The following is a 13,271-nucleotide window of genomic DNA, read 5'->3' as shown; positions in this document are numbered from 1 at the left end:
TAACCAGCAGAAAACCAGAAGTGGCACTGTGGCTCAAGTGGTAGAGTGCTTGTCTTGAGCTGAAGAGCTGAGGAACAGCGCTCAGGCCCAGAGTTCAAGCCCCACGACTGACCAAAAAAAAAGTCCTATGTAGCCCAGGGCTTCACATATGTTATGCAAGCAAACACCCTACCAAAAACTGACTTCAGACAAATCTTTTGGGAATCTGGTTAGACTGCAGATTCTGATACAGGAGAATTGTAATGGGACCAAATACTCTCTTTTTCTGACAAGCCCTTTTGACAGGAAATTTGGTCCCCTGAACTTAGTGCCAATTCACAAATAGTGACAGCAGGGCTTTGGAGAAAGGGGAATAAAAGTTTATTCATTTAGTCAGGTAAAATGAGGACCTGCTTCAGCGATTAACTCAGAAAGCTGTGCAGTCCTTGTGGGATGGGGACTAGGCATAGCTCTCCACACAACTATGTCCCCAACTATTTTGCTTATGGTTCTCAAATCTTCTGTACTCTGCAATATAGGACTTTTGAATACAAGTATATTATAGAGAGACTGGCTAGTCTTCATAAGTTCAAGTTCCAAAACTTGGGTTAAAATTGGCTGAATTCCTGGGCTGGGAAGGTGGCTCAGTGGTAGAGTGCTTGCCTCGCATGCATGAGACCCTGGGTTTGATTTCTCAGCACCACATGAGCAGAAAAAGCCAGAAGTGGCACTGTGGCTCAAATGGTAGAGCACTAGCCTTGAGCTGAAGAGCTGAGGAACAGTGCCCAGGCCCAGAGTTCAGGCCCCACGACTAACAAAAATAAATAAATAAATAAAAATGGCTGAATTCCTTTCATGTCCTCTTTGCTTAAAAAGCATTCTTTCTTTTTAGAGTAAGTCACACCTTCTTATCTATCTATATCTATCTGACTATTTACTTTATTTAATGTGTGTGTGTGTGTGTGTGTGTGTGTGTGTGTGTGTGTGTGTGTGTGTGCATGTATGTGCTGGTACTGGGGCTTGAAATCAGGGCCGGGCACTGTCCCATATCTTTTTCTCCCCAGGATGGAATTTTACTACTTGAGCTACAGTTCTACATCTGGCTATTCAGTGCCTAATTGGAGATATGAATCTCACATACTTTTCTGCCTGGGCTGGCTTTTTTTTTTTTCTCTCGGTCATGGGGCCTGAACTCTGGGCCTGGGCGCTGTCCCTCTGCTCTTCAGCTCAAGGCTAGCGCTCTGCCACTCGAGCCACAGCGCCACTTCCAGTTTTCTGAGTGGTTTATTGGAGATAAGAGTCTCACAGATTTTTCCTGCCTGGGCTGGCTTTGAATTATGATCCTCAGATCTCAGCCTCCTGAGTAGCCAAGGATTACCGGCATGAGCTCCTGGCTCTCTCCTCCTCTTCCTCCTTTTCCTCCTCCTCTTCTTTTTTTGGTGTTGGTCCAAAGCTTGAACTCTGGGCCTGCTCATTGTTCTTGAGATTCTTTTGCTCATGGCTAGTGCTCTAGTGCTTGAGCCACAGCACTACTTCCAGTTTTTTCTGAGTAGTTTATTGGAGATAAGAGCTTCACAGACTTTCCTGCTCAGGCTGACTTTGAACCATGATCCTAAGATTTCAGCATCATGAGTAGCAGGATTACAGGTGTAAGCCACCAGTGCTTGGCTTCACCTCTTCTTTTAATAGCACTTTATGAGGTCCACCAAAACACCTCAACCGGGTATCTCACCATCCCACACAGCTTTACTTAGATTTTATAGACTTTGGTACTACTAAACCCATTTTAGTTTCTTGGCTTACAAGTAGTGATTGGAAGCAGAGGGCATTCACATACCTGTAGGGGAAGCTGTTGCTTTCCAGGTAAAAGTTTATTTGAGCATTAGCTTCATAGCAAATTTCCTCCCAAAAGAGGAATGAGACAATCTGACCTGTTCAGAGTAAAGTCTCAAACTCTGTTCTCCTAATTTGTACTCCTAAGTCCAGATGTTGGGGCATGGTTGCATCTGTCCTGTTTTCCTCACTATAGCCACAGTTCAGTGATTTCACTTTAGAATTCAGAACCAAATAACTCACTCTAGTATCTACCAGAAGGTCAAGTCATTGTTTCCCTCCTGTCAATTGTACTTATGGCTTCTGTGGGTCCATTTTGATGGGACCTGTCAGGATGGCTTTGGAATCCTGGGCTTCTTTCTTATCCTAAAGTTCATCAGGCTATTTGTCCTCAAGTTTGTTTCTTTCTCCTTCTTATTTTCCTTCCTTCCTATCTTTCTTTCTCTCTCTCCTTCCTTCCTTCCTTTCTCTCTTTCTTTCTTTCTTTCTTTCTTTCTTTCTTTCTTTCTTTCTTTCTTTCTTTTCTTTCTTTCTTTCTTTCTTTCTACCTTCCTTCCTTCCTTTCTTTCTTTTTTCTTTTTGCCTATCCTGGGGCTTGAACTCAGGGTCTGAGCACTGTCCCTGAGCCTCTCTATGCTAAAGGCTGGCACTCTACCACTTGACAGCACCACTTCTGGCTTTTTCTGTTTATGTGGTACTGAGGAATCGAAGCCTGGGCTTCATGAATGCTAGGCCAGAACTCTACCACTGAGCCACATTCCCAGCCCTCTTGCTTTTCTTTCTTTCTTCCTTTCCTTTCCTTTCCCTCCCTCCCTTCCTTCCTCCCTTCCTTCCTTCCTTCTTTCTTGTCTAAGACCAGGACTTGAACTCAGTATTTGACACTTTGGTTCACTGGCTGGTGGTCTACCACTCAAGTCATATCTCCAGCCTCAACCTCTCCCACCACCCCCTCCTCAGCCCTGGTACTTGAATTCAGGGCTTGGGCACTGTCCCTGAGCCTTTCCCCCCTTCAAGGTTAGTGCTCTACCACTTGAGACACAGCTCTACTTCTGGCTTTTTGGTTATTAACTGGTTTTCTCCTCAGGCTGGCTTTGAACCTTGATCCTCAGATTTTAGCCTCCTGAATAGCTAGGATTATAGGCATGAACCACCAGGGCCTGACTGTAACAAAAAATATTTGAGGGCACATGGAGGTAGACACTTAAAAAAAAGTATTAATGAAGGAAAGCAAAAGAAAGAAAGACAGTATGCTACTCAAACATGAGTTGTAGTGGGTGTTTAACACCCTGGGTATCTGGTGCAAAAGTTGGTTGGGGTTTGGCTCAAATTTACCTTAGGGTGTTTTCTTTTGTTTTAATATCTAGTACTTTTAATCACTCTTGCTGTTACTTCATCAATTGAACTAAGAGACTTCAAGACTGACCTGCTAATCACACTTAAATCATTAATTTTTTTAAAATGTATTATTATTAAGGGGATCTATGGAGGGACTATTGTCTTGTAAGTCAGATAATGAGTAAATTTCATTTTGTGCAATGTCGCCCCTTTCTTTGCTCTCTCACAGTTGCCCCCTCCCATCCCTGCTCACAAGTTGTATAGCTTGTTTTTGACATAGTGTCTACTGCATATCACTAATGAGTTTATTTACCCTTTGTTCCTCCATTTCATTTTGTGTGACAGTTCTGGGGCTTGAACTCAGGGATCGAGTATTGTCCCTGAGCTCCTTTTGCTCAAGGCTAGTGCTTTATCACCTGAGCTGCAGTTCAACTTCTGGCTTTTTTTTTTTTTTTTAAGTTAATTGGACCTAAGAGTCTTAAGGACTTGCCTGTCAACCAAGGCTTTAAACTATGATCTCAGCCTCCTAAGTAGCTTGGATTACTGGTGTGAGCCACCAATTCCAGGCTCGTCCCTCCATTTCTGTCCCCTTCCCCCCCCCCCCACCTTTAAGTCATTAATATTTTGACATTCCTTAAGCAAAGGTGATTTTTATCACATGCTTCTGCCAAGACAGCTGTCCATCCTCAAGACAAGCCTTTTGGGCTGGGAAGGTGGCTCAGTGGTAGAGTGCTTGCCTTGCACGCAAGCCCTGGGTTCAATTCCTCAGTACCACATACATGGAAAAAGCAGGAAGTAATGCTGTGGCTAGAGTGGTAGTGTGCTAGCCTTGAGCAACAGAAGCTCAGGGACAGTGCCCAGGCCCTGAGGACTGACAAAAAAAAAAAAAACAACAACAAGCTTTTTTCCCTTAAATGTATTTTTTGTGTGATCCTCTCTCTCTCTCTCCTCTCTCTCTCCTCTCTCGGTCTCTCTCTCTTTCTCTCTCTCTTTCTCTCTCTTTCTTTCTCTCTCTCTCTCTCTCTCTTTCTTTCTTTCTTTCTTTGTCAATCATGGGGCTTGAACTCTGGGCCTGGGCACTGACCCTGAGCTCTTCAGCTCAAGGCGAGCGTTCTACTTCATGAGCCACACAGTGCTACTTCCCATTTTCTGGTGGTTAATTGGAGATAAGAGTCTCACGGACTTTCCTGCCCATGCTGGCTTTGAACCGTGATCCTCAGATCTCAGCCTCCTGAGCAGCAAGGATTACAGGCATGAGCCACCGGCACCTGGCAGATGTTTCTTTAAACGGGTTTAGTTCCCAGAAAACACTGATTTTTTTCAGCAGGCAAGTCAGGGTCAGAGGGTAAGAACTGCGCTTCTCCCTTTTTACTAAGCATTTCAGCTTGTGAGCCTGTGTAAGGCTAAAATTAAAAAAAAATGCTTTCTGCTTTTAATGAATATAGTAATTTGTCTCTGAATTCCTGGCTGCTGTTCGTTATGCATTTCCCCTGTTCTTTCCTGTCTCATTAGAAGAGAGCATTTTTGTCCTCAACTCAGAACCAGAGGGTCTGTCTGGGTTCCAACCCATTCTGTTTTCCTCTGCTCCCCGTCATTGCCCAGGAGAAAGCTGCCAGGAGATAGGGCAGTGCCGCTGGTTGTAATTAAGCCTTCTTTGACCTTCTCTCCCTTAATTAAGTCTTCTTTGACCTTCTCTCTCCTGGCAGGGTGTGACTATCCTTGTTGCAGAAGGCTTTGACTTTCACTGTACAAGCTTGATATCTGGCTGTCCAGAAACTTTCTTACAGAACCGCACACATGCCTACATACATGGAATTTTACCCCATTTCCCTGTTTTCTGGCCAAATGATTCCAAATGCAAGCTTGTTCCATTTCAAAGACCACTTCTGCTTTTTCCTGAAATGTACATTGGCTAAGTGTGTTGCAATAGAATCTCATATAAGTAGACTAGCCTGTTAAAATCCATTTCAAAGGGGTAACAGTGATTAAGATGCTTTGTAGCCAGGTGCCAGTGGCTCACGCCGTAATCCTAGCTACTCAGGAGGCTGAGATCTGAGGATCATGGTTCAAAGCCAGCTTGGGCAGGAAAGTATGTGAGACTCTTATCTCCAATTAACCACCAGAAAACTGGAAGTGGTGCTGTGGCTCAAGAGGTAGAGTGCTTTGCCTTGAGGTGAATTGCTGAGGGACAGTGTCCAGGCCCAGAGTTCAAGCCCCATGACTGACAAAAAAAAAAAATGTATATGAAGTAGCACTGTGGCTCAAGTGGTAGAGCGCTATCCTTGAGCTGAAGAGCTGAGGGACAGCATTTCAGCCCAGAGTTCAAGCCCTATGACCAACAAAAGAAAAATGTATCGTACTTGTACACTAACATGTGCAATTGAAACCCTTTTGTGTAGCTACTTTTGTGGGGTATAGGGTTGGGGGAGTACTAGGGCTTGAACCAGGGCCTCTACTGGCCTTTAGCTTTTTCACTCAAGGCTGCTACTCTACCACTTGAGTCACAGCTCCACTTCCAGCGTTTTGGTGGCTAATTGGAGATAAGAGCTATGGACTTTCCTGCTTTGAGCCACATCCTCAGCTCTCAACCTCCTGAGTAGCAAGGATTATAGGTGTGAGTCACTGGTCTCAACTCTATACAACTATTTAAAGATAATAAAAAATTGCTGGTCACTGGTGGCTCATGTCTGTAATCCTACTTACTCAAAAGACTTAAATCTGAGGATTGTAGTTTGAAGTGAGCCCAGGCAGGGAAGTTCATGAGTTTCTCATTAACCACCACCACCAAAAAAAAAAAAAAAAAGTTTTAAGTGTAATTGAGGCTCAAGAGGTAGAACGCTAGCCTTGAGCCAAAAAAAAACCCAAGGACAGTGCTCAGGTCCTGAGTGCAAGCCCCAGGACCAGCTAAATAAGTAATAAATTATTAATATTAATGATAAAGATCCATCCCCAAAGGTTTTTTGGTGGGATAGACATGTCATTTCTCATGAAAAACATAACACATATACAGCACCCAAACAAAAAGGAATTCTCCCAAAACCAGGCCAACAAAGGAGAACTTCCTACCAAATGGCAATTTCCCCAGCTTCTGTATTCTAGTTAACTTGTGACTTCTACCCCAAACTGTGCCACAAATGGCCCTTGTGAGACTAGAATGTCCACAGGCAACTCCCCCAAATGGGTGGAATTAAGAGATCTTGACCAGATGCCTCACACCTGTAATCTTTTTTTGGGGGGGGGTCCGGTTGTGAGGCCTGAACTCTGGGCCTGGCCTGGGCGCTGTCCCTCAGCTCTTCAGCTCAAGGCTAGCGCTCTACCACTTGAGCCATAACGCCACTTCTGGCTTTTTTGTTTTTGCTTATGTGGTGCTGAGGAATCGAACCCAGGGCCTCAGGCAGGCAAGGCAAGCGCTCTACCACTGAGCCACCTTCCCAGCCCCACACCTGTAATCTTGATGACTCAGGAGACTGAGATCTAAGGACCAAAATTTGAAGCCAGTTAGGGCAGAAAAATCTGTGAAACTCTTGTCTCCAATAACCAGTAAAAAGCTGGAATTGAAGCTGTGGCTCAGTTGTAGAGTTCCAGCCTTGAGCAAAAAAGCTTAGGGTCAGTGTCCAGGCCATGAGTTCAAGCCCTAGTACTGACATGAGAGAGGGAGGAGGGGGAGAGAGAGAGAGGGAGAGAGAGAGAGAGAGAATCTTGTACCCATCAGAGGACTCCTAAATTTGACTAAAGTGTCACTAATTTCAAAGCCTTTGTCCTTTCCCCCACAGTCTTTCTCTTTGGTTCCTGAACTCCATGTCAATTTACAAATAATAGCAGTGAAAGACAAAATTAGTTAGGACCTAGGCCCACTGGACAGCATCTTAGCCTAGCAAACTGAAACCAGATGCAAAAGAGATACTGTTTCAGAATATCTTCCTCTGCCCTTCCCTAGCCCCTTCTGTGGTTTCAAAACTTTCCTATGACCCTGGGGAGACGATTCTTAGAAGGGACCTGAGTAGGAATTAACAACCAATCACAATGTTGTGGGACCCCACCAATAAAAACCTAATTATAATAGAAGCAACCAATCAGAGTGGAGCCCAGAGTACAAGAACCCCTAGACTCAGAGATGCAGGAGACACACACAGGGCAAGAGAGAGCCACCTGAGGATGAATGAGGACAGAGGCAGCAACAAAAGACCTTTCTGAATATAGTTCTTCACACTCACTCTCCAGCTGTTTGGCTTCATTCATGAAATTATTGAGATTCCCAAGAGGCTCGAGTTTGCAACAGTGGCAGGCATTGCCTACCACTGAACTGCAACACTAAACAAGCATTGTGTGCTACAGGACTGCACCTTTAGTGAGCCTTGTGGCTTATGCCGGAAAGGCAGGGTGGGCTGTGCACACCAATAGCAATAGCAGAAAATTCTGTATCAATGTCAGAGTTTGGAGGGAAAAATGAAATAGAGGTTATTAATAAGGACTGCTTGAGTTCTTGTTTCAGAAATAAGCACAGTCTTAATGGGGGGGATAAAAATAAGGGGAGGAAGAATATGGGCTTCTGGATGGTCCAAAAGCTGATGGCCTTTGGCCTACTTATTTTTTGATGTGCTGGAGTTTAGTCTCCAGAGTTGTATTTCTTCTTGTCCAAATGTTCTTTCATTCCTATGGTCAGCAAGATAAGGAGAAGAGTTCAGTGACCTTGGTTGGAACTGTGAAGACATTCTTCAACTCCCTCACATGGGGGAATGGGAATGGGGAGGAAGAGATAGGAAATGGAGAAAGAAAAAAACAAAACACCCTGTCTTGTGCTGGGAAGGTGGCTCAGTGGTAGAGCCCTTGCTTTGCATGCTCAAGGCCCTGGGTTTGATTCCGCAGCACCACATAAGCAAAAAGAAACAAAGCCGGAAGTGGTGCTGTGGCTCAAGTGGTAGAGCGCCAGCCTTGAGCTGAAGAGCTGAGGGACAGCACCCAGGCCCAGAGTACAGACCCCCCCAAAAAAATTTTAAAAAAAACACCCTGTCTTTTTAAAACGTATATACCAAAAGCATCTTGGTTAGTTATAGAGCTGAAACTACAGTTGTAAGCATATTTAGGTGTCTGATCCTGTCACTCTCCTAAATGATGCTGATGGGTTTCAAGGATCACCCAACAGGTAACAAGGATGTCCAAGGTCCTACATACCACAAATGCTGAAACATAAAGCTCTACTCCCCACTTCTTCCCTGGTGACAGTTTTTATTTTTATTTAAAAAATAATATTATTATTTTGGTGCCAGTCCTGGGGCTTGGACTCAGGGCCTGGGTGCTGCCCCTGAGCTTTTTTATTTAAGGCTAGAACTCCACTACTTGAGCCATGGTTCCACTTCTGGCTTTTGGTGGTGAATTGGAGATAAGCATCTCATGGACATGCCTCCAACTGCGATTCTCAGATATCAGTCTCTTGAGTAACTGTGATTACAAGCATGAACTTGACCATTGAAAAAAACACACACACTCGGGGCTGGGAAGGTGGCTCAGTGATAGAGTGCTTGCCTCCATGCATGGCCCTGGGTTCGATTTCTCAGCACCACATAAACAGAAAAAGCTAGAAGTGGTGCTGTGGATCAAATGGTAGAGTGCTAACCTTGAGCTGAAGAGCTGAGGGACAGCGCCCTGGCCCAGAGTTCAAGCCCTACAACACACACACACACACACACACACACACACACACACACATTTTGTGTGTGCTGGCACTCGGGCTTGAACTCATGCTCTCACTTGGGTTTTTCACTCAAGGCTGTTGCTCTACCACTTGAGTTACACTTCCATTTTTGGTTTCTTGCTGGGGTTAATTGTAGTCTCATGGACTTTTCTGCCTGAACTGGCTTCAAACCTTGATCCATATATCTCAGCCTGACAAGCAGCTAGGATTACAGGCATGAGCCACCAGTGCCCAAGTATGATAAAGTTTTTAAAAGTTCAAGAAGCAACTGAGCCAATGGGAGTGGCAGGAAAGAAGCATGTGAGCTGAGGAGGCGAGGTTCTACAGGGGTGTGAGTTATGTGCAGATGCTGAAACTGGTCAACTCTACAGGCTGTGGCCCCAGCTCCTGTCCATATTGTCTCTGCAGCCTAGACTGCTATTTGGACTTGTTCTGGTTCATGGGAGAGTTTGGCTCAGTCAGCCTCTGGATAAGTGAGAACAATCTCTAGTGAGCAGGCTGTAAGTGTCCATGTGGACCAGACCTTGGTCATAGTTCCAGATATATATGTGTATATATATATATATATATATTTTTTTTTTTTTTTCCTCCCTAAAATGTGAGCATTTCTTTGTGCTGCTGTTCTGGGCCTTACAAACACTTGCAGTGAACCTGCCAAATACAATAATGATAACTAATATAATAATGGTTGACTGTATGCTGGGTTCTTTCTGAACTGTTTTATCTATATTAAACTCTCATAATTTTCAAAACAAACCTATGAGGAAGTGGAATTATATTCATCCTTGTTCCGCAGATCAGGAAAGTGGAAGTGTCTGGTTTCAGATTCAGATAGATGATGTTCTGGGGCCTTCCATTGGAAATGGGAACATTGGAGGAGGAAGAAACCACAGATGAGTTAGACACAGAACTCCTGAGTTGCAGGAACAAAAGGCCATCAGAGGGGAAAAGTCTTTGCACTGAAGAACTAAAAAGAACTTAGCCAGGTACCCGTGGCTCACACTTGTAATCCTAGCTACACAAGAGGCTGGGATCTGAGGATTGCGATTTGAAGACAACCCTGGGCAAAAAAGTCTCCATGAGATTTTTTTATTTTTGGTCCAGTTGTGGGGTCTGAACTCTGGGCCTGAGCGCTGTCCCTCAGCTCTTCAGCTCAAGGCTAGCGCTCTACCACTTGAGCCACAGCGCCACTTCTGGCTTTTTTCTTTTTGCTTATGTGGTGCTGAGGAATCGAACCCAGGGTCTCAGGCATGCAAGGCAAGCGCTCTACCACTGAGCCACCTTCCCAGCCCTCTGTGAGACTTTTATCTCTAAGTAACCACTCAAAGACAGGAACTGGCACTGTGGCTCAACTAGTAGAGTGCTAACTTTAAGCACAAAGAGTAGCTCAGGCCCTGAGTTCAAGTCCCAGAACCCCCCCCCCAAAAAAAAAAACAGACTGAAAACATATTGACCTTTGAAAATATTAGAATCTTTAATCTCCAATCAAACAAAAGAAGGAAGAAGGGCTGAGCATCAGTGGTATTGTCCAAACTACTCAGCAGGCTGAGACCTAGCGGTTTCAGGTCTGCCCACACAAACTGTCTGTGAGACTCTATCTCCTATTAACAACAACAAAAAACAAAAACAAAACAGTGCTGGATGACACCAGGAAATGGAAAGATCTCCCATGTTCATACTGCCAAAAGTGATCTACAAATTCAGTGCAATTCCCATCAAAATCCTTATGATGTTGTTCACTGAGATAGAAAAAACAATACAAAAATCCATATGGAACCATAGAAGACCCTGGATAGCCAAAGCAATTTTAGGCAAAAAAAAAAAAAAAAAGCAATGTTGGAAGTATCACAATTCCAGACCTCAAATTTTACTACAGAGCTGTACCTACAAAAACACCTTGGTATTGAAGACCAATGGAATAGACTAAAAGACCCAGAAAGAAACCCATATACTTACAAGCCACCTGGTATTGGACAAGGGAGACCAAACTATATGCTGGGAAAAAAGACAGCTCTTCAATAATTGGTGTTGGGAAAAGTGGACATCCACATGTAGAAAACCAAAACTGGATCTTTGTTTATCACCTTGCACCAGTATCGACTTAGTATCAGACCTACAACTTTGAAATTGTTACAGGATGGAGATGGAGAAACATCAGCACTTATTTGCAAGAAAAAAATTGAAGAGTCCCAGAGGCACAGCAAATAGGACATGTGACAAGTGGTATTACATCAAATAAAAACATTTCCACAGGACTGGGAATGTGGCTTAGTGGTAGAGTGTTTGCCTAGCATGTATGAAGCATTGGGTTTGATTTCTCAGTACCACATACACAGAAAAAGCCAGAGTGGTGTTGTGGCTCAAGTGGTAAAGTGATAGCCTTGAGCAAAAGAAGCTCAGGGACAGTGCCCAGGCCCTGAGATCAAGCCCCAGGACTGGCGAAAAAGAAAAAGGAAAAAAAAGTTTCCACAGCCAGGTACTGGTGGCTCACACCTGTAATGCTGTAGCTACTCAGGCGGCTGAGATGTGAAGGGCATGGTTTAAAGCCAGCTTGGGCAGGAAAGTCTATGCGACTCTCATCTCCAATAAACTATTCAGAAAAAGCCAGAGGTGGTGCTCTGGTTTCAAATGGTAGAGTGCTAGCCTTGAGCACAAAAAGGCTCACTGACAGTGCCCAGGCCCTGAGTTCAAGCTCAAGAACCAGCAAAAAATTAAATTAAATTTTAAAAAGTTTCTACAGAGCAAAGGATATTGCTACTAAGTTAAAGAGACAGCCAATAGACTGGGTGAAGATCTTTACCAGCTATATGTCTGACACTAATTCCCCCTAAAAATGAAAAAACCCAATTAATAAATAGGCAAAGAAGCTAAATAGAGACTTCTCAGGAGAAGTAAGAATGGTTAATAAACACATGAAGAAATGCTTAACATCCCTGGCCATAAGAAAATGCAAATCAAAACAATATTGAGATTCCATCTCACCCCAGTAAGACTGGCCAGTGTAGAGAATTTGCACAATAACAAATGCTGGCAAGGATGTGGAGGAAAGGGGAATGTAATCTAGTACAACTACTCTGGAAGGTGGTTTGGAGATTCCTCTAAAAACTAAGCCTAGAAGTCCCCTATGATCTAGCCATACCACTCTTAGGCATCTACCAGAGCATTGCAAGTCAGGATATGATAAAGACACTTGCACATCCATGTTCACTGCTGCACTATTCACAATAGCCAAGTTATGGAAACAGCCCAGATACCTTACAATGCATGAGTAGATCAATGAAATGTGGTGCATATACACAAAAGAATTTGACTCATCCATTAGAAAAAACAATACGTTCTTTGCAGGGAAATGAATGGACCTAGAACCAATCATGTTAAACAAAGTAAGTCAGGCTCATATGTGGAAGTTAGAGCTAAAATACAACTAGGCATGATAACATACATAAGGCTCAATGCACTTACACACAACTGATTAAAGGAGAGTAGACTAAAGTACTGTTTATCAAAGGAAACCCATTTGGGGTGGGGGAAGAGAGCACAGGAATGAAGGGAGGAAGGATGAACAAATGCAGTCCTTCTATTCAATGTACACTTAGTAAAAAATGAACTACATAACTTGGGGGTAGGGACAGGGAGGGAGAAAATGGGGGAGAACAAAGGAAGGGGTGACATTGTCCAAGAAATATTGTACTCATCCTGACTTATGGAATTGTAACCCCTTTATACAACAAATTTTAAATAAGAGAGAGTTAAAAAAATACAGGCTGGACATGTTCAAGTGGTAGAGTGCCAGCTCTGAGTAAGTAAACAAAAGGATTGCAAGGTCCCTGAGTTTGAGCCTTAGTACCAGGGGGAAAAAAGGAAGAAGGGACCAAAACAAAGTCAGAAAGAGAGGCAAGGGGCTCCATCGTGTTAAGCCTTGTGAAGAGTTTGAAAGTTACTGGACTGTATCTTATTTACTTGGGAGGCTGAGAATGGAAAGATCATGGTTCAAGGCCAGCCTGGGCACAAAAGTTTGGGAGACCCCGTTCTTAACCCATAACTAGGCACAGTAGCATGTGATTGCCATTCTGAGCTACATGGGAGGCTGAAATTGGAGGATTGTGGCTCTAGGCCAGCCTGAGCAGAAAAGTCCAAAGACTATCTCAGTGTAGGGTGTAGGGAAGCTAGACACAGTGGGGGGGTGGGGAGAGGGAGAGGAGAGGCTCCTGTCACCCAAACAATTACAAAAAGCCTAAAATCAGCAGATCAAGGTCCAGATGCCCATGTAGGCAGGAAGCAAGATTTTATCTAAAAGGCAACTAGCAAAAAGCAGGTCTGGAGGTATGACTCAGCAGTAGAGAGCTACTTACTAGCAAGCACAAATGCCAGTACTGCCAAAAAATAAAAATAAAGGAACTTACAGGAGATGGACACAATAAGAAGCCAGTAG

The 13,271-nt window shown here is 43.9% G+C and overlaps 1 protein-coding gene across 1 annotated transcript in view; it reads right to left on the bottom strand.

Moving 5' to 3' along the window:
- Zmynd15 (zinc finger MYND-type containing 15) overlaps nt 1-13,271 on the bottom strand; it is a 54,491-nt gene that overhangs the window by 26,291 nt on the left and 14,929 nt on the right. The gene's annotated exons all lie outside the window — the stretch shown is intronic.

The sequence above is a fragment of the Dipodomys spectabilis genome, unplaced genomic scaffold (assembly GCF_019054845.1).
Source record: "Dipodomys spectabilis isolate Male_0828 unplaced genomic scaffold, ASM1905484v1 ptg000062l, whole genome shotgun sequence".
Taxonomy (NCBI): Eukaryota; Metazoa; Chordata; class Mammalia; order Rodentia; family Heteromyidae; genus Dipodomys; species Dipodomys spectabilis.
The sequence above is the reverse complement of the archived record's forward strand: the minus strand, read 5'-3'. Positions and strand labels throughout refer to the sequence as shown.